At 44.2% G+C, this 24,862-nt stretch overlaps 1 protein-coding gene and 1 long non-coding RNA gene across 5 annotated transcripts in view; one reads left to right on the top strand and one right to left on the bottom strand.

Moving 5' to 3' along the window:
• Positions 1 to 10,806, bottom strand: part of DRD2 (dopamine receptor D2) — a 39,207-nt gene extending 28,401 nt beyond the window's left edge. Inside the window, exon 1 of the mRNA XM_009666200.2 lies at positions 10,250 to 10,806. The gene's annotated coding sequence lies outside the window, so the exon portion shown is untranslated. The remainder of the gene's footprint in view (positions 1 to 10,249) is intronic.
• The window catches only part of LOC104138557 (uncharacterized), a 91,145-nt gene that overhangs the window by 45,841 nt on the left and 20,442 nt on the right, over positions 1 to 24,862 (top strand). The window contains exon 3 of one of the 4 annotated variants that reach the window (XR_011135906.1): positions 22,104 to 22,320. The exons of the other annotated variants lie outside the window; for them this stretch is intronic. This is a non-coding gene — a long non-coding RNA (uncharacterized lncRNA). The remainder of the gene's footprint in view (positions 1 to 22,103; positions 22,321 to 24,862) is intronic. 4 annotated transcript variants of the gene reach the window in all.

The following is a 24,862-nucleotide window of genomic DNA, read 5'->3' as shown; positions in this document are numbered from 1 at the left end:
TCTCAAGGCAAGGAATGAGGGAAGCACTGTGCTAATGTTTCGTGATTTTCAGGGGTGTGAACCCACTTTGCTGAGGCCAGACAAAAACCTGGGCTTCCCCCTGCGCTTCTCGAGCTCTGTCTCAGCCATGAGGCCTCTGTGCACACGACACAGCTGCTCTCCTAAGTTTTAGCTACAGGTGTTTACACTGCCAGGAGGTGTCATCCTGCTGTGAGGCATTTGTACACAAAATACAGCCTTGATCTAAAGTTTGTGATCTAAATCCCCAAACAGGCAACAGGAGAAGAAAAGAAAAGAAATACCGTTGCCGTTGTTGTTTATGTTGCAGTAACACCTTGGCCCCCTGGGAATGGCTCCAGCTGCCCTCTGCACAGACACTAAGCAGTTCACAGTCAGAGCAGCAGCTTGGCTGGCTCGCAAAATCAATCAGCCTCAGAGTCCAGAACCTGAACTCTTGGCTTGCAGCCCAATAACCCTCCAGATTTACTGGCTGAGGTTACAACTGAAAGCGGTGAACAGTCTGAGAATATTTTTTCGCACTGACATCTCCTCCAGTTGAATTTATCTGGGGTCAATTGGCAGGAATATTTGAAAAAAGTCTGAAATCGTGAAAGCTGTAAAGAAGTTCTGGCTGGCAGGAAGTGCTTCCTGCAGTGTGCACCTCTAGCATCTAATATGGTGAAGACTTCACCTTATCTCAGGCCTCTGAGAGCAACCTTTGCAAAGACAACATCCATAATGAATGCAGTTCGTAGCCCCAATAATCTGGACCTGCTCTAGTTATGAATTCTGTATCATTTCCATATTCATTTACTCCAGAAAGTCATTAACAGAGCCCGAGATAGTCATGAATATTTCTGTCCTGTTTGGGGAGGGTGGGAGGCAGCTACTCTTTCAGAGGAAATGTTACACAGAGCCACTAATGTTTTTAATTATGGAGCATTAAGTACAAGTAATTGTGAAAGTTAAGGCAGGGCTAAACCTGCTGCTGTCTTCAGCAGCTGTTTTATTCATTAGCAATATAAATAAGGAGGTGCAGAAAACTAAACACAAAATGTGCACGATCTGAACAAATATATTCAGTGCCCTGTTTGCTGAAGGTGGAACAAGTAGAGAAGCCCAAGAGAAAACTCCAGCAGGCACTGGCCTTTGTCTTCCTACAAGAAGTGATTAAAACAGTGTAGAGAAGAGGCACTGTTTTACACACTCACCCTGTAGATCCAGTTCCCTACATCTTCCCATCAAAGCTCAGTCTTGGCATCCCCATTTGCAGAAATAATTTGCAATGAGATTCCAAGGAGAGTTTTATTTGCTGTTTTCTACCAGGCCCATGTCTTATTTTTTTTCACAAACAGCTGTGTAACAGTGCCAGAAGAGAGGAGAGGAGAGGAGAGGAGAGGAGAGGAGAGGAGAGGAGAGGAGAGGAGAGGAGAGGAGAGGAGAGGAGAGGAGAGGAGAGGAGAGGAGAGGAGAGGAGAGGAGAGGAGAGGAGAGGAGAGGAGAGGAGAGATTCTCTCTTTAGGTTAAACATTTTCTTGGCCTCATAAACATAAGCCAGAAGAGGTGTAAGGCTCAGTCAGGAAAGCAGGAATGTCCGTGTAAATTGGCCTGCCTCTACTGCTTGTGACTACTGACACCATCTGCGGCCTCTTTGTTGAGTTTTCCAAGAAGGGAGCAAAGTGCAGGCACTAACTCACATCATTTTGTTCAGAACACAGACACAAGATGGGTTTAGGGGGAAAACACTGATTGTCCCTATCTGGCAGACCAACCACTGAAGCGGACGATTTGCAAGCCCTCTTCCCAGCTGCCATCACTGATAAGCCTTCATTTCCTTTATCTCAAAAGCTCTGGGATGATTCACGCGAACACTTCCATTATACTTCTCCACATATTCTACATCTGTTTTGGCCTCAGGAACTTCTCGGATATATTTGTTTTTGCTGAAACATGGTACATCTGTCCAAAGTCACATCTATAGCAAGGATGGAAATTTCATACACTAATAAAGCTGCACCTTTTACATTGAACAAAGATGACAAACACAGAATTGCAATTTGGCAACGTGCTATGGCTTTGTCAGCAGCAGCATGCTAGGGGTTGCGGTATGCATCCTCCTTGAGTCTATGGGGCTCTTTGGGGGGGGGTGGGGGGAGGGACAAAAAAACCTCTGTGAGCGATGTGATTTGCTGTGTAATCCTGGGTTGCTGTTATTACCTAGGACTTCACAGATTTTCATGTAACTCAAAATCAGACACATTCTTAGAGGTCAAGGTATTGTTACACCTGGCACATGAAAAGTGTCTTCAGAATAATACCTTTGAGGGGACGCTGAATGATGATAGAAATGTCCAAGTTATTGGACGCTTAACTCTTGAACGTCTCCAATAATTGCTTTTACTTTAATATTTCTGCTCCTTGTTCTTTTTTTATTCCTTTTCTAAAAGATGTTTATCATATGCACAAGCAATGTCTCTTATGCTACGGTTTTGTGGATATGATTCTGAGGCTTTCTGACTCAGAAATTCACCAGTTTCACCAAACTGCAAAATGAAGTCCCAAAGGATCTTAACATTGTTGTTATGCCTTTTTGGTCATTTTCTGTTACTGTTGTAACTGCTAATTGATTTTTACGTGACACTGAGAAAAAAACAATCTACAGATAAATAAAAATATCACTTGGAAAGGAGGACAAAGGAAATTACAAAGAAATAGACATCGTATGTAGACAAATCTCTTCTTACAAAACTAATAATTACAAATCATCATTGTATGGCTTGCTTTTAATTATTGAAACATCTTTCAAAGACAATATGTGTGCTTGTGTTCTAGAAAGAACCCTTAGCTTTTCTGGTGGTGGAATAACAGGCTGGCAAAATGCCAGCGGCAGAAATTATCTCTCTTCTAGGGGTGTTAACTTCTGTCAAAAGTTTTGAACCTAGAATGCGTATTGTTAAATGAAATGTGTTAGCAAAGAAATATAGTTGCATTTATATTGGCAAGAAAAAAAGAAAGAAGGAAAAATTGTGAGAAAAGCAGTTACTTTCTGAGAAGAAAGGAATTCAATTGGACTTTCAAGGGAAATACTTTTGGCTATGAAGTTTTCAGCTAGCAGTAGTTGTTTCAGCTCTCCAGAACCAATGTTATGATCAAGGGTATCAAAAAAGACTTTTTAAATTAATGCTGCCTCCTCCATCCAAATTTGCTCTATATGCATGCTTCCTTTTGTGTCAAGGATAATAAAATCTTCCCAACTGTGTCAGACTCTTCTCAAAATAGATATATGCCAACCAAGCCATCACTATGATGCAGACATTGTGATTCTCAGTATGATACCTTACCCTGCAAAGTACTTACTGATCCCCAGGTTGTTTTGAATATAAAAGTACTGCACAGTGCCACAGAACCTTTTAAAAACACAAGAGGCCACAAGTCTGGGCAATACTTGAGGTGACTGAAACGTGCAGCCCTTAGCAATACACAGTTGTAAAAAGCTGGCATGATTTTATTTAGGCCAGTGAACGATGTTGCCAGTTCAAGACCCAGCCTTCTATCTCTGAGAGCCTGACCCAGCCCCGATGGGAGCCCCTGAGAGTATGCCTGCCTTGCAACTTAAATGCTGTTTGCCTATTACCACATACCATCCATGCAGATATGTGCTCAGAAATAGCTATAGACAGAGCTCCAATGCCCGGTATTCATTAACAGATAAGAAGGAATCGCTGTATTTATTGGTAGTTATCCTAAGCTCAGTTTCTTCTAAGTGCAGCGTAGACACTTGGAGCTATAGCGAGACTAACTGCCAGCAACGTGGACGAAAACTGCATGGGATTGAATGTGCCAATATCTGCTCTCAGCCCCTGCCTTCAACCTAGAAATGGACCCACACATTTAAATCCCTTCCGCTTGTTAGCTTTATCTCTAGCAGTTACCCCAGTGCTATCCTGGCAAATACTAAAGGTTATTTTACAACTATTTGCAAGGTTTGAGGAAAAGACTCCATTTTTACTCTGGCTTTCTAGAGCAGAAAGACCAAGAGAAACCTGGGAGTTGACTGATACCCTTGTGTGTAGTTGTAAAATAATAACAATGACAATTGTAATGCTTTAATAAACTCCCGTTACTTATTTACAGTGAAGGAGCTCTAGAATCCCCCCCACCCATGGACCGTGACCAACTTGAGATGCGTGCTCTACAAAGAACAATAAAAATAACGTGTAGGAATCCTTATTAGCATGAGGATTTTGATGTTGACTTTTTGATCCTGCATTTAGTAAGATAATTAAAAATCTCTAATTATTACTGTCAGTTTGCCATTAAGAAAGTGCAAATAAAGACCTTACACATGCCTAGCCCTTTCACTCAGAATCCTGGTGAACTGCAAGTACTCCTATTTGACCACAAACACATTTTTAAAACATCTGTAACTCCAGAGAGATTATAAATGATTCATATACTGGGACCTAGGTGATTCTTGCTGTTTAACACTGTATATTAAGGGGTTTTTTTTTCTATTTTAATGCTTTTTAAATGAATAAGATCTTCATAATTGTAGATTTTCAAGCATGGGTGACTAAAATTAGACTCCTACATCTGTGTGTAGATGCCTAAACAAAAGTGGGCTGGCTGGAGACACCCTATTCTCTCTGCTTTGGGAGAGCACTAGGTTCCGAAGCATACAGAGAAGGCTCTAACTCGAAGGTGTTTTACTTGGAGTGATAACCAGAGAAAACAGATTAAAAAGTTAGAGATCTAAATGTGGACTTTTGTGACCCTGTAGTTCATCACATTTTTCTAGCCTATGGTATAAATATGCAAAAGACTGTGAAATATGCAGATACGGAGGTAACTGGAGGACAGAAGAGGGCCTGTAACAAACAGCATCTTAATTTGCTAAACATCAAATTACAAAACACAAAATGAATTTGAAGCCAGTATGCAGTTCATATAAGTAATTTGCAAGATGTGATATATTAAGTAGTAAATGGGACTTTTCCGATACTGTTTCTCACTTCTAGCATTCAGGGAAACATGGTTCAAAAACCTCAGATGTCTATTAGGAATTCATTTTTCTATAATGCAGAGAATTGCACTATGCACTCTCAACAATGTTGATCCCACTTGTCTGTCCGCAATGTTAGCAACTGGCAGCCTGAAACATTCAGTAAGATCAAATGCATGTATTTATCAACTAATAAGCATCTTTCCAGCTCTTTTTTTCTCAACTCTTTTTTAGCTCTTGGGACATCTCAGACAGAAACAGCTGAGGCTACTCTGAAATTTAGGATAAATAATGGAGCACACACAGAGAAGGACATACAAATCAAAATGAATGCTAATTGCAAATGCTGCACAAGCACAGTGGATTTCACTTGTTTCAGCAGGGCTGGATCTCACTCTCATTAGCCTTCCCCAGATAGCAGTACGCAGGTTCAGTGTGTTTATTTTGCTCCATTAGGAATTTAAAGTGTGGATATCATTCTGCTCATCCAGGCCTGCCTGCAGGGCTTAACACTGTGTTCTATTATTGACTGCTTTTACTGCTCCTTACAGTCTATCTCTTTTTCTCCAGTGCTACATAGCACATAAGGCTGCATTTACATTTTCTGAATGGACTAATCATGGCTCTCTGCTTTGATAAAGAACGTGCAGCCTCCCACATAACCACATGGAAACTAACGGGAAAGAGTAAACCAGAAATAAACCCGTTCTAGGGGGTTGAGAGAAAAATACCCACTGAGATAATTGGGAGGGATGTACAGCAAAGAAGCAATTGAACACATAGTCACATCTTAAAAAAAAAAAAGAATATAATGCTAAAAATACCCATATGAGGGACAGCAAGAGAAAACATGATTGAAGCAGAACAATTGGTAGAGGAGATAATACTTATTAGCAACCATTTTGGATTGAATATAGGTTGGTTTTGTAACAGCACAAGGAATGATGCATTTGACAGTACTTAAACAATTGCCTCCCCCTTTCCCAAAGAATCTAGTTAGCAACACCCTGGAAAGGCAGCACAGATTAACCAGTTTCCATTGTGTGCTCCTGAAGAGTTAGCCAGAGCATCTATAGTTACTAAAAGTTTTTCTTTGTAAAATACAGATAACGGTGAAGTTAGAGCCCAAACAACTCTTTCCAAATCCTTCCTCCCCATATTTCAAGCCTTGATATGTTTTAAAATTTAGCCTATCCCCTCCTCGATCCTTATAAAAGCAGCTCTGAGAGGTCAGGCAAAGTTCATTTGTTCAGTGACTTTTTCCTGGCCTTATCCAAAAGCTGTTGCCTGGACAAGAGCATAAGAATGGAGCAAGTATATATGGTAACTCTGCAAGTACCCTGCCATCTTCCAACCCTTTGCATCTCAGCTATTTCCTAAGCCAGTGTAGTTTCTATGTATTTATTAACCACCGGTGGATTTCTTTCCCTTGGCGCTGAAATTGTATAGTTTCCCCTTGAACCTGGGTTAATAAGATTTAGGAACATTTAGCATCCAGGCTTCCAGTAGCAAAAGGCTTTACCGCTTAATTGTATGTTATGTGAACAAACTCCCCATCCTATATCTCCTGGCATTGAAATGTCAGCTATGTACAAAGTGAGAAAGCAAACACTCATTTCCAGATTTCATAATTGTTCAGAAGAATATTGTGCACAGAGGATGAAATTGAAAAAGAGTGATTATAAAATTATTATAAGATTCATGAGCCAAATCAATCTCATTTAAATGTGAAGAGCTGCAAACACTTAAGTATTTGAAGGTAAGCATTTTTTAAACTTATTTATTGTATTATAGCATTAGTATGTAATAGTTGTCAAAGAATATTGTGACTTACATGAAGAGGTGGATGAAAGTAATGGAAAGTTTAATACAAGCGTATCAGATGATAAGCAAGCAAATGCTTTGTAGAAATAGACACTAGGGCACAGAAGTTCATTCCACGGTTTCTTTCTCATAGTGGAAGTAACAATAGCCAAAGGTGGGTTCCAAGCAGTATTATGAAATTCTGCTATCTTTCTTTTGGAAGAGCTTGTTTTTTTTGTTTTTTGGGTGTTTTTTTTCCCTCCATTTAAATGTTCCCTGCAGTTTCAGGTGTAGCTTCAGTAGAGAATTGTATATAACACCTTGGATGTCTTTAAGTGAGGATGAGAAGGCCAATCCATAAGCCAGTCCATATTTGGTCCTCAAGGCTTTTACAACCACTGGGCAATTCGGCTGTTACATAGCACAGAGAGACACTTATCTGCCCGGCAGGATTAAAATGACCCTTTCAACAGGAAGCAGTTTTAGAATATGGCTATCCCTCATAGGGAAAAAAAAAATGCTATACAAGGATAAATGCAGAGGCATCCAAGATAATTACGCTTTCTGAGAGCAAGTTGTACTAGAGAGAGAGAGAGAGAGAGGAATTCTCTGTGGTATTTTGAGATGCATCAAGTAATAAGCTTTATAGGCTCTTTAAAGGCAAATCTGAATTCCAAAGTTGAAATTAACAGGATGGGAAGGGGGACCATTTGCCACTTTAGTACAAACTTTAAAAGGAGTTTTAAAAGGAGTACACATAGGAAATAGGACTTTATGTGCTAGGGTTTTCTGTTTTATTAAAGAGGCATGTATTATTCACAAGAACTCATTGGCCTATGCCATCATTTAGACCTTTCAACATAATAACGAAATACTGCTGTTCTGATCCAGTCATATTTAATAGCATATTTGGCATGTATTATCAACTGTCCAGTACTTTGAACCTTTGCTGATTGTGCTAATAGCCTGAATCTGTTGGCCTGAGGGAGTATGAGAAAGAATACATTGAACCAGCAGTGAAGTCCCATTAAAGGAAATACTAACTGCGTGTTCTATACTTCGGCAAAGCTGGAAAGGATTGAAGTGCAATCTTTGTGCTTGCTGCCTTGCGTGCATGCAGCGTATGCGGGGTGAGAGGATATCAAGCTGTGATTCCCTTCTGAGAGGAGCGTGTGTATGTAGACGATCACCTATGCTTTGCAGATCTTTGCATGGATGTAACCTGCTCACTTCAGCAGGCTTCCTGCTGATTCTGGATTGTGTTGTGAATCAGAGTGGTTATCAGGATCCTAGGCATGATGGATGCCATGTGACCACTTATCTGATCTAACTCATGACCTAGCCTTTCACATAGAGTGTAAAAATGACACCAAAGGGTAAGGCAAAAGAAAAAAGGAAGCCGTTTGCTTCTGGGTATGATCCACGTTTACTACAATACAACCTCTACTGACTATTAACCCAGCACCACCTGGCTTTCAGGGGGGTGTATTCATATCCTTCTCTCTAAAGCCTGAAATATACACTTTTGCTTTGCAAATGTAACGACATACAGAGCTGAAGCTCTGCTTTACATACATGCAATCTCAATGGACATGTGCCTACAGAAGTTATGTGTAAACGGAATGTCATGGCAGATTATATACATTGGATGTGTGTGGTACATGTAACTGCATGCAATGCAGTTAGGTGATAACTCATGACATATGACACTTTATGTAAGACAATTCACTTAATTCCTATGAGATAATGATGGCGCTATAGCTATCTACAGAAATATTCAGGGAAAAAAACATTGTCCAAATGCATATTCGGGTAATTCTGCTGGCTTAGAGTTATTCCTCCTAATTTTACCATTTCAAGTGGTCAGGATATTTGAAGACTGCCCTTTTCTCTTTCTCTCTCCATCATATTTGCTTATCATGTCATACACTGTTTATGTAAGAAAAAGATAATCACATGGTACATAAATCAATAGAAAGTACTTTTACAAAAACTGCTCAGAAGAATGGGAAGTAAAGAATGAAGATTCTAAGGTAATAGAATTTCTGTAATATGAAAAGGAATGTAAGTGCAGAGAAATATAGAGACTACTGAGACTCAGTTCTATCAAAAACTTATTTACAAAGCTTTCTTGTTTGATGGACTTAGCAATATTATCAATAGACCTCTTTTGTTTCTAGATTGCTATGGGCAATCCATGGACTTTTACTTTGAAAGAAATAAAAGCCATAAGCACAGGATTATGAATTCCTAAGACCATTGTGTGATTAAAGAAGAACAATTAAATGAAACAGTGAACATGTTAGAAACAAAAGCCACGTTACTTTGCAGCAAACTGCAAGTGTAACCTATTTGACTGGTTATAGTATAATTTTGTGGCTGGTTATTTATAAAGCAATAAAGTTACTCTGCTTTTTGACTTGGAAGCCTACTTGAGGAACAGTGACTCATGCTCCACATGCTGTTAGTACTATGGTCCATACTTGTATGTCCGGTAGTCAGGCTGACAGAGACTTGACAACTTACATGTGAGGACTGCATCTACAGTCAACAACTTTAAACATAAATGCTTCAGCACTGAATAGGACCCAAGGCAACCTCCTGCCCTAAAACCCTTGTTCCTACTGGTTTCAAAAAGCCAGATGAAACTTATGACTGAATGACAATGAAAAAATATTAAGACACAAACAGGAATGATTCAGACTTCCTTTATGCCGCAAAGATTACTGTAAACCTTGCATAAAAGCTACTTCAGAGAAGAATCCCTGAGACATTGCCTTCCAAGGTCTTTCAGGAAAGAGTGAGGGAAACCAATCTCCCATCCCTCACCGGGAAAGACTGTTCAATGTTAAGACCAGTGCTGAGAAGTAAATTATAAGAGATATAAGTTTTGTCTTCTGTAGAAAAATTGAGTATCGTAAGAAAAAAATTGTGTTTTTCCTCAAATAAGTTGATTGAACAATTTCATTCTTTTGGGAAATAGAATGTACCTACATTATATTCTAACTACACATACACCTCCTACAGTTTTTCCTGTCACTTTATTTCCATAGTGTGTATGTGAGAGAGATGTTAAGCATCAAACTTCTGAAAAGAATCCTAGTGTCTTAGCATCTCCAGATGCATCTTTAGCATTTAAAAGGAATTAAAATGTTTGTTGCTTTGCAGTTAGATTTTCTGAGGAAAAATCAAGATAATTTATATTTTTAAATTTCAAAACACTCTATTCTTCTATTCTATTCTATTTTATCTATTTCAAAGGAGTCAAGCCTAAACAGATCAGTTGGTATAACAACAAATATTTTCTTCTTCTACTATCTTTGTTTACATTGTTAGGTGGTGGTGATTACAACAGCCATTCTGTTGTATTTCCTCCATTCCCTCAATGGAGGTATTCACAACATGTATATTTCTTGAAGAAAAGCATCAACACTTATCTCTTACCTTCAAGCCATATGAATCTCTCGAGCAGAGGTGGTAGTACTTTGTGTCCAGTATATCCACAACCCCACAACTCTCCACCGTGGTTTTTCTCAAGCTCTCCCAAGCTTTCAAGCAGATTTGTTGGTATTCGGTGGCACTTTTCCTGGCCACGCACAGGGAGAGGAACAAAAAAAAAAATCACCTGTCTGACCCCTGCAAACTGGGACTCGTGCAGAGGAAACTTGCTGTGGTTGCCCCCAAGCTGAGCTAGCAGCTGCCAGAACTTCAGGAGCTCGAGTGTGTTAGCTTCCTGGGAAGAGGCAGTTTTGGAGCAAAGCTTTCCTGCAGTAATTTGCTGTCCATCTCTCTCAGCACATCGCTGGGGGGGAAAGCAGCAGTTCCGTCTCCATTTCTCAGAGCCCAAATCTGGCTCGCTGCGAATCGCAGCCGCCCCTTCCTCTCGCAACGAGATCCAACAACCTGTTTCCACTACAGCTCCCGGGGCTGGCCGGGAGGTGCGATTTCCCGCGGCGCCTCCCTTTCCCTCCGAGCCCTGCCTTGCCTGCTGGGGGGCGAAGTTTTCTCCCCTGAATCCCAGCGACTCCCCCCGGGGGCAGACGGCTGCCGGGGCGAGCTCGGCGGCTGCTCTCCCGCGGGGCTGCGGGGCGACGCGCTGCGGGCCGGCCGGGCGGCTCCGGGCGCGGGCGGCGGCTTCAGCACCGGGAGCCGGACAGCGGCGGGGCCTGGCGGCGGCGGCGGCGGCGGCGGCGCAACAGAGCGGAGCGCAGCGCAGCGCAGCGGAGCGCGGCCCCGCGGCGCCCGGGGCTGCTCCCTCGCACGGAGACAGCCGCTCCCGCCGCAGCCCCGCCGATGGGAACCCACAGCGGCCCCCGACCCAGTGAAGCCCCCGGTGGAAATGAGCCTTAACCCGCCTGGCTATCCTGCCCTGCCCTGCCCTGCCCCGCCCTGCCCTGCCCTGCACACAGATGCCTGATGCCTCCGGAGATGCTGGGCAGCCCCCGGGCTACAAGGCTGCTCACTGCCTCTGCACAGGCTGGCAGCACCTAGTCCGGGTCTGTGCATAACCACTGGTGCTCATACAGAAGGCAGGGTATATGTGGAGAGACCATCCATCCCTGGTATGAATTAGTCCCGGGTGTCTCTATGCGAGATAGCAGCCCGGGATCACTCAGCAAAGGGAGCAGAAAAGGGAGAGGAGCAGGGCCCTGGGGGGCAGTTGGAGGATGCCTAGCTTGCAGCACGGAGCAGCTCCAGAGTAGCAGTGACCCTGACACAGCAGCTCCACCACCACACATAGCCAGGGCCTCAAAGGCTGCAAGCCTCCCCCAAGCAGGTGGATTGCCAACTTCCTGCTGCTGCAGGCTCCTCCTCTACCCCCCAGCTTAGAGAAAACGAGAGGAGACTTGCCTGGAGCTGCTGACATGAGCCACAGTCGCACTTTGCCTGCTGTGCGGGCAGGCTCCAAATGCCTCTGAACAACGGCGAGGTAGGAAAAGCAGGCAGGAACTTCCGAACAACGAAGCTGCTTCTGGTTGTTATTTCTACTGCAAGCAGCTTGTATGCTTTCCTTGTAAAGAAACAGAGAGGGACATCACTTGTCTGCATTCTTCCCCAGTGGAAAAGTCCCAGCATGGTCCTAGGTATTTGCTAACCGCTCAGGCTAAAAGGCTTAACAGTGCTCCTGGTTTAAACACTCACTATGATGGTAAATAGATGTCTTAGCAATTTATATAACAAGAGAAACCGTTTCCTGACAGGGTGTTAAAATGAAGATGTTGTTGCAATATTTTAAAATCTTAAGACTATAACACCTTTAATGTTACCTAACCTTCAAAGCAATAGGAGTCCTTAATTATCAGGGTGTTTCCTAAGAAAGCTTTTCTCTTTAAAGAAATAGCTTGATTTTCTTTTCTGAATGTATTTTTCTTATTAGCAGAGAACACTAAACAGAAAGAAAAAATGAATGAAGCCCATTTCTTTGGTTAGGTTTAAAAAAGGTTTGAGTTTCTGTAAGATTTTTCTACCAAGGAGTGAATCTAGAAGAGTACTTTCAACAGTTTCTGACTGTGGAACCCCATACATTTTGAGTAGAGCTACTGACCCCTTTTGGATATCGCAGATAGGAACTGCTGTGAAAGGTACATACGCTTGCCTTTCTGAGTCATCCTTGGTATGAAAGTCAAATTGAATTCTCTTGAACTTTCCAAATGTTATTGAAATATTTTCTTTCTTCTGTAAGTAACGTTCCACTGTGTGTTTTGCATGCAAGGCCAGGGTAGCCAAACGAATACTAGAGCCGATACCTTTAGCACAAAACCCAGAAGCAGCTGCAGGGACTGCTGTAACACTGCAGTAACCTGGAAGTTTTCCTCTGAAGTGCTAAACTGTTACTCAGTGTCACAACAAAAAGCATCATATTTTATTATTTTGGTATATCTAAAACACTTCAATTTCTTGAAAGCAGGATGGGAAAGTTTATATATATATATATATGCCATTTTGATCCCTTCAAAATAAATATATTTATCTAATGGGTGCACAACACTTCTTTGGGGTATTTATGCTTTCCTTAATGCCAAGAAGACTCTTTTCCTTTCCTAGGCTCCTCTGGCTTTCAGTTGTGTCACAAGAACACTTTCTGTCCAGTAACCTATAAAAAAACACCTACACTCCACTCCAGAAAAACAGTCACTTAGTAATTAATAATTGGGGAAGCTCAGTGAGTGGATGAACTCTGGCTTTCTCTGATTATTTACCATCTGCTGAGGCTGTGCATATAAGTCAATATTGCCATTTTGATTTACAGACTTTAATAAAACACTGAACGTGTGTTTAGCTACTTGTAATAGTTATATTTGTGTGTTGCTTTCACCACATTTTTTCAGTCATGCTAAGGAAAATAGCTTTTTTCTGTCCACCGGAAAGCTATGAATTAAAGCAATGGCTGGTCTGAGGGAAGACAATGTTACATATCACATCTCCTGCCTGTGTTAGCAGTGTACCTGCTCTATGACGTGCAGAACCACATCCTCAGCTGATGAAAACTGCAAGCCACTTTATTCGAACTATGTAGCTGTTCCTATGAAGTGTAAGAGGAGATTAATTTCCCTTGAATTTTGTATCAAGGATTTCAATAAATACCCTAGAGCTGGGTGAATCATTTGGGAGAGGAAAAAAGCAACAATAACAATGAAAACTCATGCAGGGAAAACAAACAAACAAACAAAAATCCTAAGCCAAAATAAAATGAAACTTCAAATCCATGAAAGATTACACAACCATAATCTTTTTTAAGAGTTTTGTCCACAAGCAAAATCTTTTTCTTCAGTGCACCTCTGGTTTGTGATTGCTCATCGAACAGGCTTGGTGACTACCTGTTTGGTTAGAGGTTGTTCAAAAGCAGCTCTTCGCAAGCAGGCAATTCTGAGCAGTTAATCTGAAGTAGACACATAGATCCTAGGATATATCGCCTCTTTTATTTTGGGGATATAACCATTGGCCTACCGGTGGAGTTTCTTGTATCTGACTGCTAGCGCAGAGGGAGTCTTTGTTTCCATCTGTGGAAGAGCCACATGGAATTAATAGGGCCAGAAATAGCTCCTGGTAAGTTATTAGCTCTGTGCCTTCCACCATTGCATGAAACCTACTCCTGCCAGAGATAGTCTCACCCTTAATTGAACCGTATTAAATCTGTGCCTGGGAAATTCAAGCTCTTGATGTAGCTGTGGATGATATTTTAACAAGTGACACAGAGTCATAATCCCATGGGAAGGGTCCTATCAAACATGCTGTACTTTTATTATCAAAAATGAGCTACAAATAAACTGTTGAAATGAGGGGCTGCTTCCAAACTGCCTCACCTGACTCGATCTGAGGGCCAGGCCTGATGTTTCCTGATTTTTTTTCATATTTTCTTTTTATTGTAACACCAAATGTGATTCAAAAGTAAAACACTTTACACTGTGTTTTCAGTTTGCTCTTCTAGATCTAGCTGAAGTAGAAATCTTTCCCCAAGAGTGATTCAAAAGCTTTTGTTCCGAATAGTATCTTGCAGAAAAAATTAGACCAAAAAAATAGGCTTTGCCAAACTGTTTCCGTGTACTAAATGAAACAATCTCTGCGACTGCTCGTGAATGGGAATTTCTGAGAGGACCCAGGCAGTGAACGAGGTCCCTGAGGTGCTGGGGGTGCCCAGGGTGACCCCGGGGACGGTGGGTGTTCCAGGGCCCCCCGAGAGAGGCTGCGGGTGCCCTGGATGTTTCCAAGGGGCCGTGGGGGCCGCGGGTCCCCCCCGAGAGGGGCCGTGGGGGCCCCGAGTCCCCCCGGAGGGGCTGTGGCCGCCCCGGGTCGCCGTGGGGGCGGGGCCCTGGGCGCAGCTCGGCGCGTGGCTGCCGCCAACGGTCGGCACGCGCCGTGCAGCTGCCGTGAGGGGCGGGCGCGCGGGCCCCTAGTTAAGGCGGGCTCGCGCCGGCTGAGGCGCAGTCCCAGTCAGGGCGGGCAGGGCGGCGCCGCCGCCGGTCGCGGTCGCCGCCAGCCGGCGCGCAGCAACGCGGGCTAAAGTGAGGGTCGGGGGCTGGAGCGGGCATGGCGGGGCAACACTGAGGAGACCCCTAGGGGCGGGAGGCCGAGAAACCTGAGATCTCTCGGTGGGGACCGCTAAGCGATTTGGAGGGAACAACACAGACAGGAGTGGACAGGAGGAGCACTTTGGAGGGAAATGCTGAGGTACTTGAAGAGGGCTAGAGCCAGAATTTTTGAGGGAAAAGCTGAGGTAACATCGAAGGAACGTGACCAGTATTTGGGAGGGAGCTGGTGAGGTAACTTAGGGAGGACACAATGAGGTTTTTGGAAGGGAAGCTGAGGTAACATAGAGATGGCAAGGAGAGCATTTTGTAGGGAAAGGCTGAGGAAGCACCACCCAAGGGTCAGGAAGAGCATTTTGGAGAGAAAAGCAGAAGCAGCTGAGAAGGGAGAGAGACAATATTTTTGAGGGAAAAGCTGAGGTAACATTGAGGGAACATGGCAAGTGTTTTGGAGGGAGCTAGTGAGATAACATAGAGGGGCCATGATGGCCTTTTTGGAAAGAAAGCTGAGGTGACATTGAGATGGGGATGTTAAGATTTTGAAAGGAAAAGCTGGGGTAGCTAAGAGAGGAGAGGGAAGGGAGTGTTGGGTGGAGGTGTGGAGAGCTGCCCGCTGTGCCTCTGTCCTTCAGGCAGGCAGCGCTGGCCCTTCCCAGTGCTAAGTGTGTCTGGTTTGCTTTCCCCCAGGTGGCGGAGAAGAAAGGAGAGGAGTGGTGAGGACCTGCGAGTCAAGAGTGAGGAGGAAGAGGGAAGAGGAGGAAGAGGGGGAAAGAGAAAGGCACTCTGGGCAAAGGGCGACCTCCTTGTAAGCAGGGTTGCAGTCCGGTTAGGGTCTCCCTTGTGTTCTCAAGAAGTTTTTGTTACTTTTTGGGTGGTACTTGCTGAATACAGTTCCTTAGGTGTTTGTAAGTCACGCCCTTTTTGTGGTAAGAAGCTATCACTTCCCCTTTTCTGCTGAAAAGGTCTGTCCTGTACTGTTAAGTTGCTGCCCAGCCTGGGGGGAATGGGTGTCCCTGTTCCTGGGAGGACTTTTGTCTCCATCAGAAGTGGGCTGTGCGGCTCCCTGCAGGCTTGGGAGGCAGTCCTCAGGAGCAGGGGTTTTGGGGTGGTTGCCTCTCTTCTAAGTGTGTCTTTCTCTTTCAGCGTGCGCACAGTGGAGGCAGCAGGACCACCTCAGCAGCCGGCGGTGTCATTTCCTCCTGTCCTGTTCTGGCTCTCCCCTTTTTCCAGTTACTCAATAAAATGCTTTGTCATACTGAAGGTTACACACGGGGTAGCTTTCCCACCTAACTCTGCTTTAGCTCATGCCAGGAAGATTGCATTGCACAGGCTTTGCCCCACCTGTTGGAGTTTTTGCTGTTGTGAAGGTAGTGGGTGTCCTCGGTGGTGGCAAGGGCGATCTTCAGGACTGTGGCATAGCTTCCAGGTATGAGCGTGGTGGTAGTGCAGTGTTGTGGAGGTTTTATGGTAGGAGTGCAGTGGTGCTGCAGAGTTGTGAAGGTTTAGTGGTAGGAGTGGAGTAGTGTTACAGAGTTGTCATGGAGGTATGGTGGTAGGACTGCAGTGGTGCTGTAGTGCTGTAGGAGGATTTATTTGGGTTATTTGGTGCAGAGTAGGGGGCGGAGGTGAGGCTGTGTGTGCAGTGCAATTGGATAGGAGCTGGAGTTAAGCTGAGTTGGGTTTTGAAAGTGGCCTTGCCCCCAGCCCTCCCTTGCTGCTTTAGCCCTGTCCCTGTGCCCCTTTCCCTGCAGTTGTGTTTTTGCTGTTGTGTTTGCCACCGACTGCGATGTACTCAAAAAACCTGCGTATTCACTTTGCTTTTTAAACTGAAGTGTGGGAGCAGGGGTGAAGGGCCCTGGTTTGGGGTGGGGTCACTGTGCGTGGTGGGGCAGAGTCATCCACGCAGCAGGGCTAGGTTCTGACTATAGGGCGAGTGGACCCGGGGACAAGTTTGAGGGACTGGAGCAGTCCTCAGATTGAGTGGGGTCCCAGGGAGCTCTGGAAGGGGTCCTGGAGTGGGGTGTGGTCGCTGGGGACAGTAGGAGGGGTCCAGGTGTGGGAGAGGGGTCCAGGAGAAGGGGTGTTCTGGGAAAGGGACGGGGTCGTGGGGGGCAGTGGGAAGGGTCCTGAAGTGGGGTGGGGTACCACAGTGGGGGTGATGTCCCGGAAAAGGGGGTGTCCTGGAGTGGGGCAGGGTCTCGAGCAGGTTGTGGGAGGGGTCATGAGGCCGTGTCCTCGAGTGGGGTGGGGTTCCTGGGGGAAATGGAGGGGGTCCCGGAATGGGACAGGGTCTCACAGTGGGCCAAGGTCGGGGTCCAGGAGAAGGTGGGTTCCTGGAGTGGGGTGGGGTCCCTGGGAGTGGTGAGAGAGGTCATGGAGAGGGGCGGGGTTGTGGGGGACAGTAGGAGCGGTCTTGCAATGGGGTGGGGTCTTGGAGTGGAGGGATTCCAAGAGAAGGGGGAGGTGCTAGAATAGGGTGGGGTCTCGAGGAGGTGGTGGGAGGGGTTGTGAGGCAGGATCCTGGGGGGTGGTGGGAGGTGGGAGGAGTCCTGCAGTGGGGCAGGGTCGCAGGGGATGGTAGGAGGGGTCTAGAGGTGGGGTGGGGTCGTGGTGGGTAGGGTCCTGAAGTAGGGTGGGGTCCTACACTGGGAGGGGATGTCCAGGAAAAGGGGGTATCCTGAAGTAGGGGGGGGGAATCATGGGACCATATCCCGGAGTGGGGCGGGGTCCCTGCGGGCGGTAGGGAGGGTGCTGGTGTGGGGCGGGGTCTCGAGGGGCAGTGGGAGGGGTCCCGGAGGGGCGGGGTTAAGGCGCAGCAGGGCAGGGTCCCAGGACGCGGTGGGAGGGGTCCGGCAGTGGCAGAGGGGAGCCAGGAGAAGGGGGAGGTGCTAGAGTGGGGCAGGGTGGTGGGGCCTTGTCCCGATGTGGGGCAGGGTCCTTGGGGGCGGTGGGAGTGGTCGCGGGCCGGGGGGTGTGTCCCAGCACGGTACCCTAGCTCGGGGCCGAGCCCCAGCGGGGCGCGGTGGCGGGGCGCATCCCGCATCCCATTGCGGGTCCGGTTGCGGCGTGGCCAAGCTCTCGGGGAGATGCAAGCGTCGCTGCCTGAGCAGGTGCCGCGAGTGCCACAGAACCGCTGCCCTAGACGCCGAGTGGGAGATCCCCGGGTGATCAGTGCTTTTCTTTTTTCTTTTTAAAGCAATGCGTCAGGAAGTTTTAATTTTAGGGGTAGGGTTGGAAAAAGGGAACTCTCATTTGTCTCTACCGCTAATTTGCTGTAGAGTATTAGGCAAGTTTCTTATTTTTACTCTCTTAGCCTAAAGTTAGGACAAAGTTTCTGGATCACCACAGGCTTGGGGTTTAAATATTAATTAGCCTATCGCATGCCCAACCAAGATCCAGCCTCATCAGAATTATCTGCCTGTTTTGACCAATTAGGCTTGACTCCCTGCAGCTAAATTTAATGCCAAATAATTAATCTGGACAACATGACTTAAACTGTCCTATGTGCCATTATTGAGTAGCTCACACAGTCAACTGGACATGGCCAAATCTGACCCTGCTGTCTTAAGTTGAGACCTCTGAAACATTTGAAACACCACATAAGGGCACATGTGTGAAAGCTTTGCCTTTCATCCGTCTGCTGTGGATATATATCTTTTCTGTGAAGCAGGAATAATGAAAGTAACCGATTTACATTAATGCAGGGATTGGTCCGAAGACTTACTTAACAGCATTTTATTTATTAATATCCCGGAATGTAGAAGGGCACTATACAACTGCTGTTTCTTTTCTAACTGTGTAGTACTTCTTGCAGTTGCTTTTGTTCTCCAAAGTGGTCTATTCAATTCCCACAGGATTCCTCACTGGGGAAACGCTATCAGTGCATATTCAAACAAAATAAAAATTTCTGTAGCTGTTTTAAAAAACATTTGGTTTAGGTCTCTAGAGAGAAAGTCCAGATTGGAAGGAGAAGCAGAGTGTCAATAATAATTTGTAATTGAATGAAAGGTTGAAATATGCATATTGAAGCTCTTGGAGTTGCAGAGTGCATGTTTCCTATCTCTCCAGGCAGAAGAAAACTAGTTTGGAAACTAAAAAGGGAATTAATATCCTTCTTGTGGATAGCTATAAAAATGTACTACTAAAAGGGATCAAGATTTCTTGGTCTGCCATTGTTCTTCAGCAGTTGGTGCCTTTTGTGCTCAGTACTTGTCTCAGTGAATGAATATTTTTCATGACAGAGAAGTACAGGACTATGATGATTTAGAAGAACCTGTCTAAGTGCAGTTTATAAATTATGATTAACCTTAAGAAAATGTTGTATGTAAATATTTCCATGTAAATGGAGTTGGCCAGGTGCTGTCAGAGCTCTGTCACATCCGCAAAGTGAAGAACTGTGATGGCTCCCATTCACTTGGAGACACATGCAGAGCACATGTATAAATGTCCCGAATTTTGAATGCTAACTAGGTTATTTTAAAAGAGAGAAAGAGAAGAGTCTTCCTATGTCTTTCCATCTCTTTGTCTGGTGCTTTTTCTCTGCTAACAAAGGCCCCTGGGAACTTTGAGTGTTGGCAATCAACTTGGAAAATTTCACCTGGATTGCAAGAGCCTCTTTTCTTCCTTTTCTTTTTTTTTCACCTCCTCGTTATTTCTCCAAAGCTCAGCAGCCAGTGGAGACATGTAATTAAAGTTAATTGTGATTGCTGTGTGATGCACCAGCCCCCACACTGACATGGCTGCTGGGTGCCTCCTGCTCACATACCACTGCTGCCTGTGAGCACGAATGGGCACACTTCTGAGTGAAAAGTCTAAAGAAATAATCTTCTGCTCTCTAGGGCCCCATGCCAGCCTCCTCTAGGAGCCGGCCACTGGCACTGTTTGCCCTTGAGCAAGGTAGAGTGAGTCCTGCCTCTCTGGCTGCTAGTGATTCCTGCTGGGAGGTGGGCAGTCTCACCTCATCCCCCCGGCATCCCCATCCGCACACCGATCCTGGCAGGCCCTTTTTTCGGCACCGGCAGGTGGGAGGGTAAGGCGCTGGCCTGGCACTGAGGAACACACTGACTGTGTAAGCCAAGACACGGTACACTGCCACAGCATTAGGAACCAAGGGAGTTTAGTTTTCTCAAGGATTTACATCAGTAAAATGGAGACAAAACAATCTTTCCCCTCTTTTTGTTGTCTTGATCATAAGCTCTTCCGGGCACAGGTTATCTTTACTTGACGGTATCCTGTTCTGGACTGTAGTTTCTAGATCTGAAGTTAATACAAATAACCACACCACTGTAATCAGCAGAAAGAGATTTAAACCCATGTTATTACTAGAGCTGAATAGAAAGTGCTTATTTCCCAAGATCAGGAGAAGAGACTGTGGTGCACCTTGGAATATGAAGTCTGATTTGGAAACTCAGTCTATTTACAGGAATATTTACAGCCTGTTTATAGGAATATGGAACAACTCAACTGCAGCTCCTAAGAGGTCTTGGAGGAATTTGGGTCTTCAGTAACATCTTATTGTTTTCTATGAAATGCAAGACTTTTTTTTTCCAAGAAGGACAATCATATGCACACTTGAAAGTCCAATTTTCTGTCAAAAAGCATTCAAGTGGAAAATCTGTACCAAACCTTATTATTTCATTACTATTAATGTTACATCAGTGACTTCCCACTCCCACTTCCCTGCTCCCTTTCACCCTCAGTTCACTCAAAAATATAATGTAAACATAAAACAAATATCTTCATCCCTTTCACCTTCTTTGAAGCTCCTAAGTGCTGATTTGCATCATCTGAGAAAATATTAGCTGGCAGTAATCAACACTTTGGTTGCAAATTTTCTTCCCCTAGGCAGAGGAAGAGAATGAGGATGCTTTCATACACAACCAAAGCCAGTCCTGTCACATTCTGCAGATAAATACCAAATCTAAAGCTGACTTCTGTCAGCTAGCCAGTCTAGGCCTCACTGGGAATTTTGCTTCATCAAGCCTTGTTGATGCATTGTGATTACAGAAGTACATGCATTAAACAGCCTGTATTGGCTTATGGTGAAAAAGAGCATCGCTGAATAGCCCTCGAAATATCTATTTTAGCATCATTATGGGCTGGTGTAGTGGACTGCAATACAGTTGCTGTAAAGGGAGACAGTGCCTCGCACTGCTGGTAGCAAAGGTGTCAGCTCCTGCTACTGGCTGGATTAATTGCTTGTGGCTGTATTCTTGAGCAACACATGTTTTAAGGGAGCCACACAAAACATATTGTGCAACTCCATTCTGACACTATAATAATAATGATGCCACAGTCTGTTTCTAATAGGAAGAGTGGTAAAGTCCATAAAAGCTTTGGATGTATCAAAGTTCTCAGACCCCACAGCAGATTCAGCTGATAATACTGGAAGCTCCCCGTTGCTCATGGTGAATGTCAGCTTCAAAGAATACTTTTGTGGTTCTCTGAGAGCTCTGAGTATTGCTACTAGATCAGATATGAATAATATTCCTCCTTATCCTGGCTAACCTCTAACTGTTGTAGCTTATTTCCCTGTCATAGCTCTTCAGCAGTTTCCCCTCAGGAGCAGTAAGTATATAAAGTTTGAAGTAATCATGCAGATTAACTTTAATTGATTCAGGAACACCTTATTTTAAAGGAAAGAAGTTTTGCCTTGGTGTTTCTGAATTAATAGTTAAGATTGGCATAGCAGGAATCTATTCCCTTCCTGTGTGCTTCATACGCAAATGTATACTAGTAACAAATTAAGCTTACCTGCTCTTTTTTTAAAAGCACAAAGATCTTTACAAATCCTTAACTCTGTGCTTTCCTATATCTTAAATGGAAGGCTCTCTGCTAGCTCTTTTTCAGAAATGAGATTCACGAGCTATCTGGATTCTCTTTGCAGTTAGGGAAATAATTACTTTACGCAATATAATTTGCTTAAAACCATGACAGTTTTAACTACAGTTTAAGGCTAAATGACTGTTCAGCAAGACAGCTGGTAAAATTCACCCTGTAATAAGACTGAAGCAATATAAACAAGCCCAGCCCATTTGGGGTTTTGAGTTAATATAGATGTCAAATACTTCTTTCAATACCTCTAAATTTCCCAAACAATCAGACATTTTCCTCCTTTACAAACGTATTTATAATAGGTCCCATCCTTTGTCACCTAAACTCACTACATATGTTACCTGCTGGTCTGTCCTGGATCCCCATCATTAATGACGTTTGAATGTAAATTAATCTGTAGTGGAACATAGATTATCTAATTTGTTGCAATGCCATAGGCACCTGTATGACAGCATCAGGAAGAGCTCCCGCTGCAGCACAGTGTCAGCAAGCTCCAGGCCTGGCTCCCCTGGTGCTTGGAACGTGGATGTTGCAAATGAAAAGCAGCCTGAAATAGCTAAGGAAGACAGTGCTTCAGCCCTTGGAAGAAAGCATGCCCCAAGACTTTTTCTCTGTTCTTCTGAGTTCCTGTAGTGGCTATGTGCCACTTAAATGGTAGGTTCTGTTTGAGTTTACCTTCTGCTATGCGCTTGGCTGTTATAAGGAACTCCTTGTAAAGACCACCTCGAGGAAGAATGGTACTTCCCTGGCATTTGCAGTAGAGCATGATCCACAGCAGCCTGAGGTCATGTTTATGCACGAGTTGAGTGTGTGCATGCATCTTCTGTTGAACCACACTCAGCACCTTGCAGAGCTACGGCAGATTAAGGGTGACAATCAAACAGGGTTTAGGCAAAAGGGACCACAAGGGTTTTCAGCACTGATTACGGTAATTTTAACAAACAGGAGGCTTAGGTCTTGATCTCTGGTTAAACGATACCCATGAAACGGCTGCTGTTTACTTCAGTATGCTTTCGATCAGGCCTTTAAAATGGCTGAATCAGCCAGAAATCAGTGCCAAGCAAGTGGAAATCATGCTTGTAGAGAAGCTGAGTGAAATTGCTGAAAACTAAAACCATTTTCTTGCAGCCTCCCAGCAGGCTAAGTAATACCAAACAATTCTAATTTAAATCACAACCAGTAGGGAATAATCTCTGGGGCCTGATGTCCTTTATCCTGCTCAGATAATAACAGTGATAAAATTGCAATTATGGTGATAATGCTCAGAATTCATTTGCGTATTCTGGAGTTGTGGTGATGTATTGTTTGGTAATTAGCTCGCTGGAGTCTTATGGATGGAATAATCTCCCCTATTTACATAATCATGGCCTCAAAGACTTTAGAGCAGAGCATGCTATCAGCAGATGGCTGTGGCATGTGGGGTAGGATCCCCTAGTTTTTGTAACTCGTGTTGCATGCAGTCTTGGCATCTTTTAGCCTATAGCATGAATTCACTGTCTTCTGCTAATTAAGTGTAAATTACCTTAATAGAGAGAACTCTTCCTCGGTGTTCCGCACTACTTTCACCCGGTTAAAAACCCATTCAGAGGCAGCCCTGTGCGTCAGCTGTGGCTGCATGGGTGCTGTAAGAGTCAGGCTTTGTAGAGACGGGGCAAAGCAAGCAATCTCCTACTCTCCAAAAAAAAAAAAAAAAAGGAAAAAAAGAGGGCTCTGTGGACTCCGCCTACCGACCTAAGGTAGAGTTGAGAAAACAAATTAAAACAAAGCCTTTGTCAAAGCTGATAGAACAAGTAAAACAAAATGCAGAGAACAGAGAGAACAAATAAATGCATATTTTATTATGCGTTAGATGGTCTAACTTCCTACAATCACAGAAACCACATGGTAGATGTTTGTTTTGGAGGAAGTTTTGGAATGTCTGTTCCAAACACAAGCTACAATCATCCACACTTAACAATTTAAAAAAAACTCCTCACCCCCCCGCACAAGCCTCAAATCATGATCTGTTACAGGAAGAGAACATTAATTACATCAGAATGTGTTAGGCTGCCTCAGTAACAAAAAATTGTGAGGTTGCACTGCTTAAATGCTTTGTTCTGGGCCTATTTCCACTCACAACATTATTTATTATTGAAATATTTCATTTTTCACCTAATTATTCCTACAATGGTTATTTCAAAATTATTTATATTTCTTACGACAAAGCATTTAAAATTTTCTTACTTTCATAAAATATTTTATAAAATGAGGCATTTCTTTCACATTAAAAAAATAGTTAAAGAACTGCCAACCAAAAGTTAGTTGCTATATCTGTTACTAATTCTTCTGTTTTTACCTAGATTTATCTGCTCAAACAGTTCTATGGGCCCTGTTAGGATGCAGTAAATATTCAAAAAATGGCGATTAAATTTTGGGAATAAATTGCTGTGATAGGTTAGAATCTCTCTCTGATAGGTTTTATGAACAGGTTAGATGAAAGTTTGTAGGAATATTTGAGATTGGGCTATCTGCCATTAGCTATTTTATACTTTTCCCTGTAATAAGGTATCTGTTTCTGAGGTCATAAGGGGTTTTCCTTGTAGAGGAAGACACAACAGAAGTTACTGTGGGGCAGATCAATTTGGGGGACATCTACTCCACTGGAAGGAATGTGTAATATTTTCCTTTACTGAAGTGAATGTTTGGGAAGGGGAATCTTCCATATATTGCTTTGCTCAGTGGTCACCAAAGATAAAAAAAATCAAAACATTTACACTTTTTTTTCTATGTCCTTTCTTGAATCCATCTGAAGTAGAAAAACTTTCCCCAGTGTGATTCAAAGATTTGTTCTGAACACTACCTAGCAAAAAAATTAACAAAACAAAAAAAATTATATATATATATATATATAGGCTTTGCCAAACTGTTTCCTTGTACTAAATGAAACAATCTCTGCGACTGCTCGTGAATGGGAATTTCTGAGAGGACCCAGGCAGTGAACGAGGTCCCTGAGGTGCTGGGGGTGCCCAGGGTGACCCCGGGGACGGTGGGTGTTCCAGGGCCCCCCGAGAGAGGCTGCGGGTGCCCTGGATGTTTCCAAGGGGCCGTGGGGGCCGCGGGTCCCCCCCGAGAGGGGCCGTGGGGGCCCCGAGTCCCCCCGGAGGGGCTGTGGCCGCCCCGGGTCGCCGTGGGGGCGGGGCCCTGGGCGCAGCTCGGC

This window comes from Struthio camelus, chromosome 22 (assembly GCF_040807025.1).
Source record: "Struthio camelus isolate bStrCam1 chromosome 22, bStrCam1.hap1, whole genome shotgun sequence".
Lineage (NCBI taxonomy): Eukaryota > Metazoa > Chordata > Aves > Struthioniformes > Struthionidae > Struthio > Struthio camelus.
Note: the sequence above shows the minus strand (reverse complement) of the source record. Positions and strands in the feature narration are given on the sequence as shown.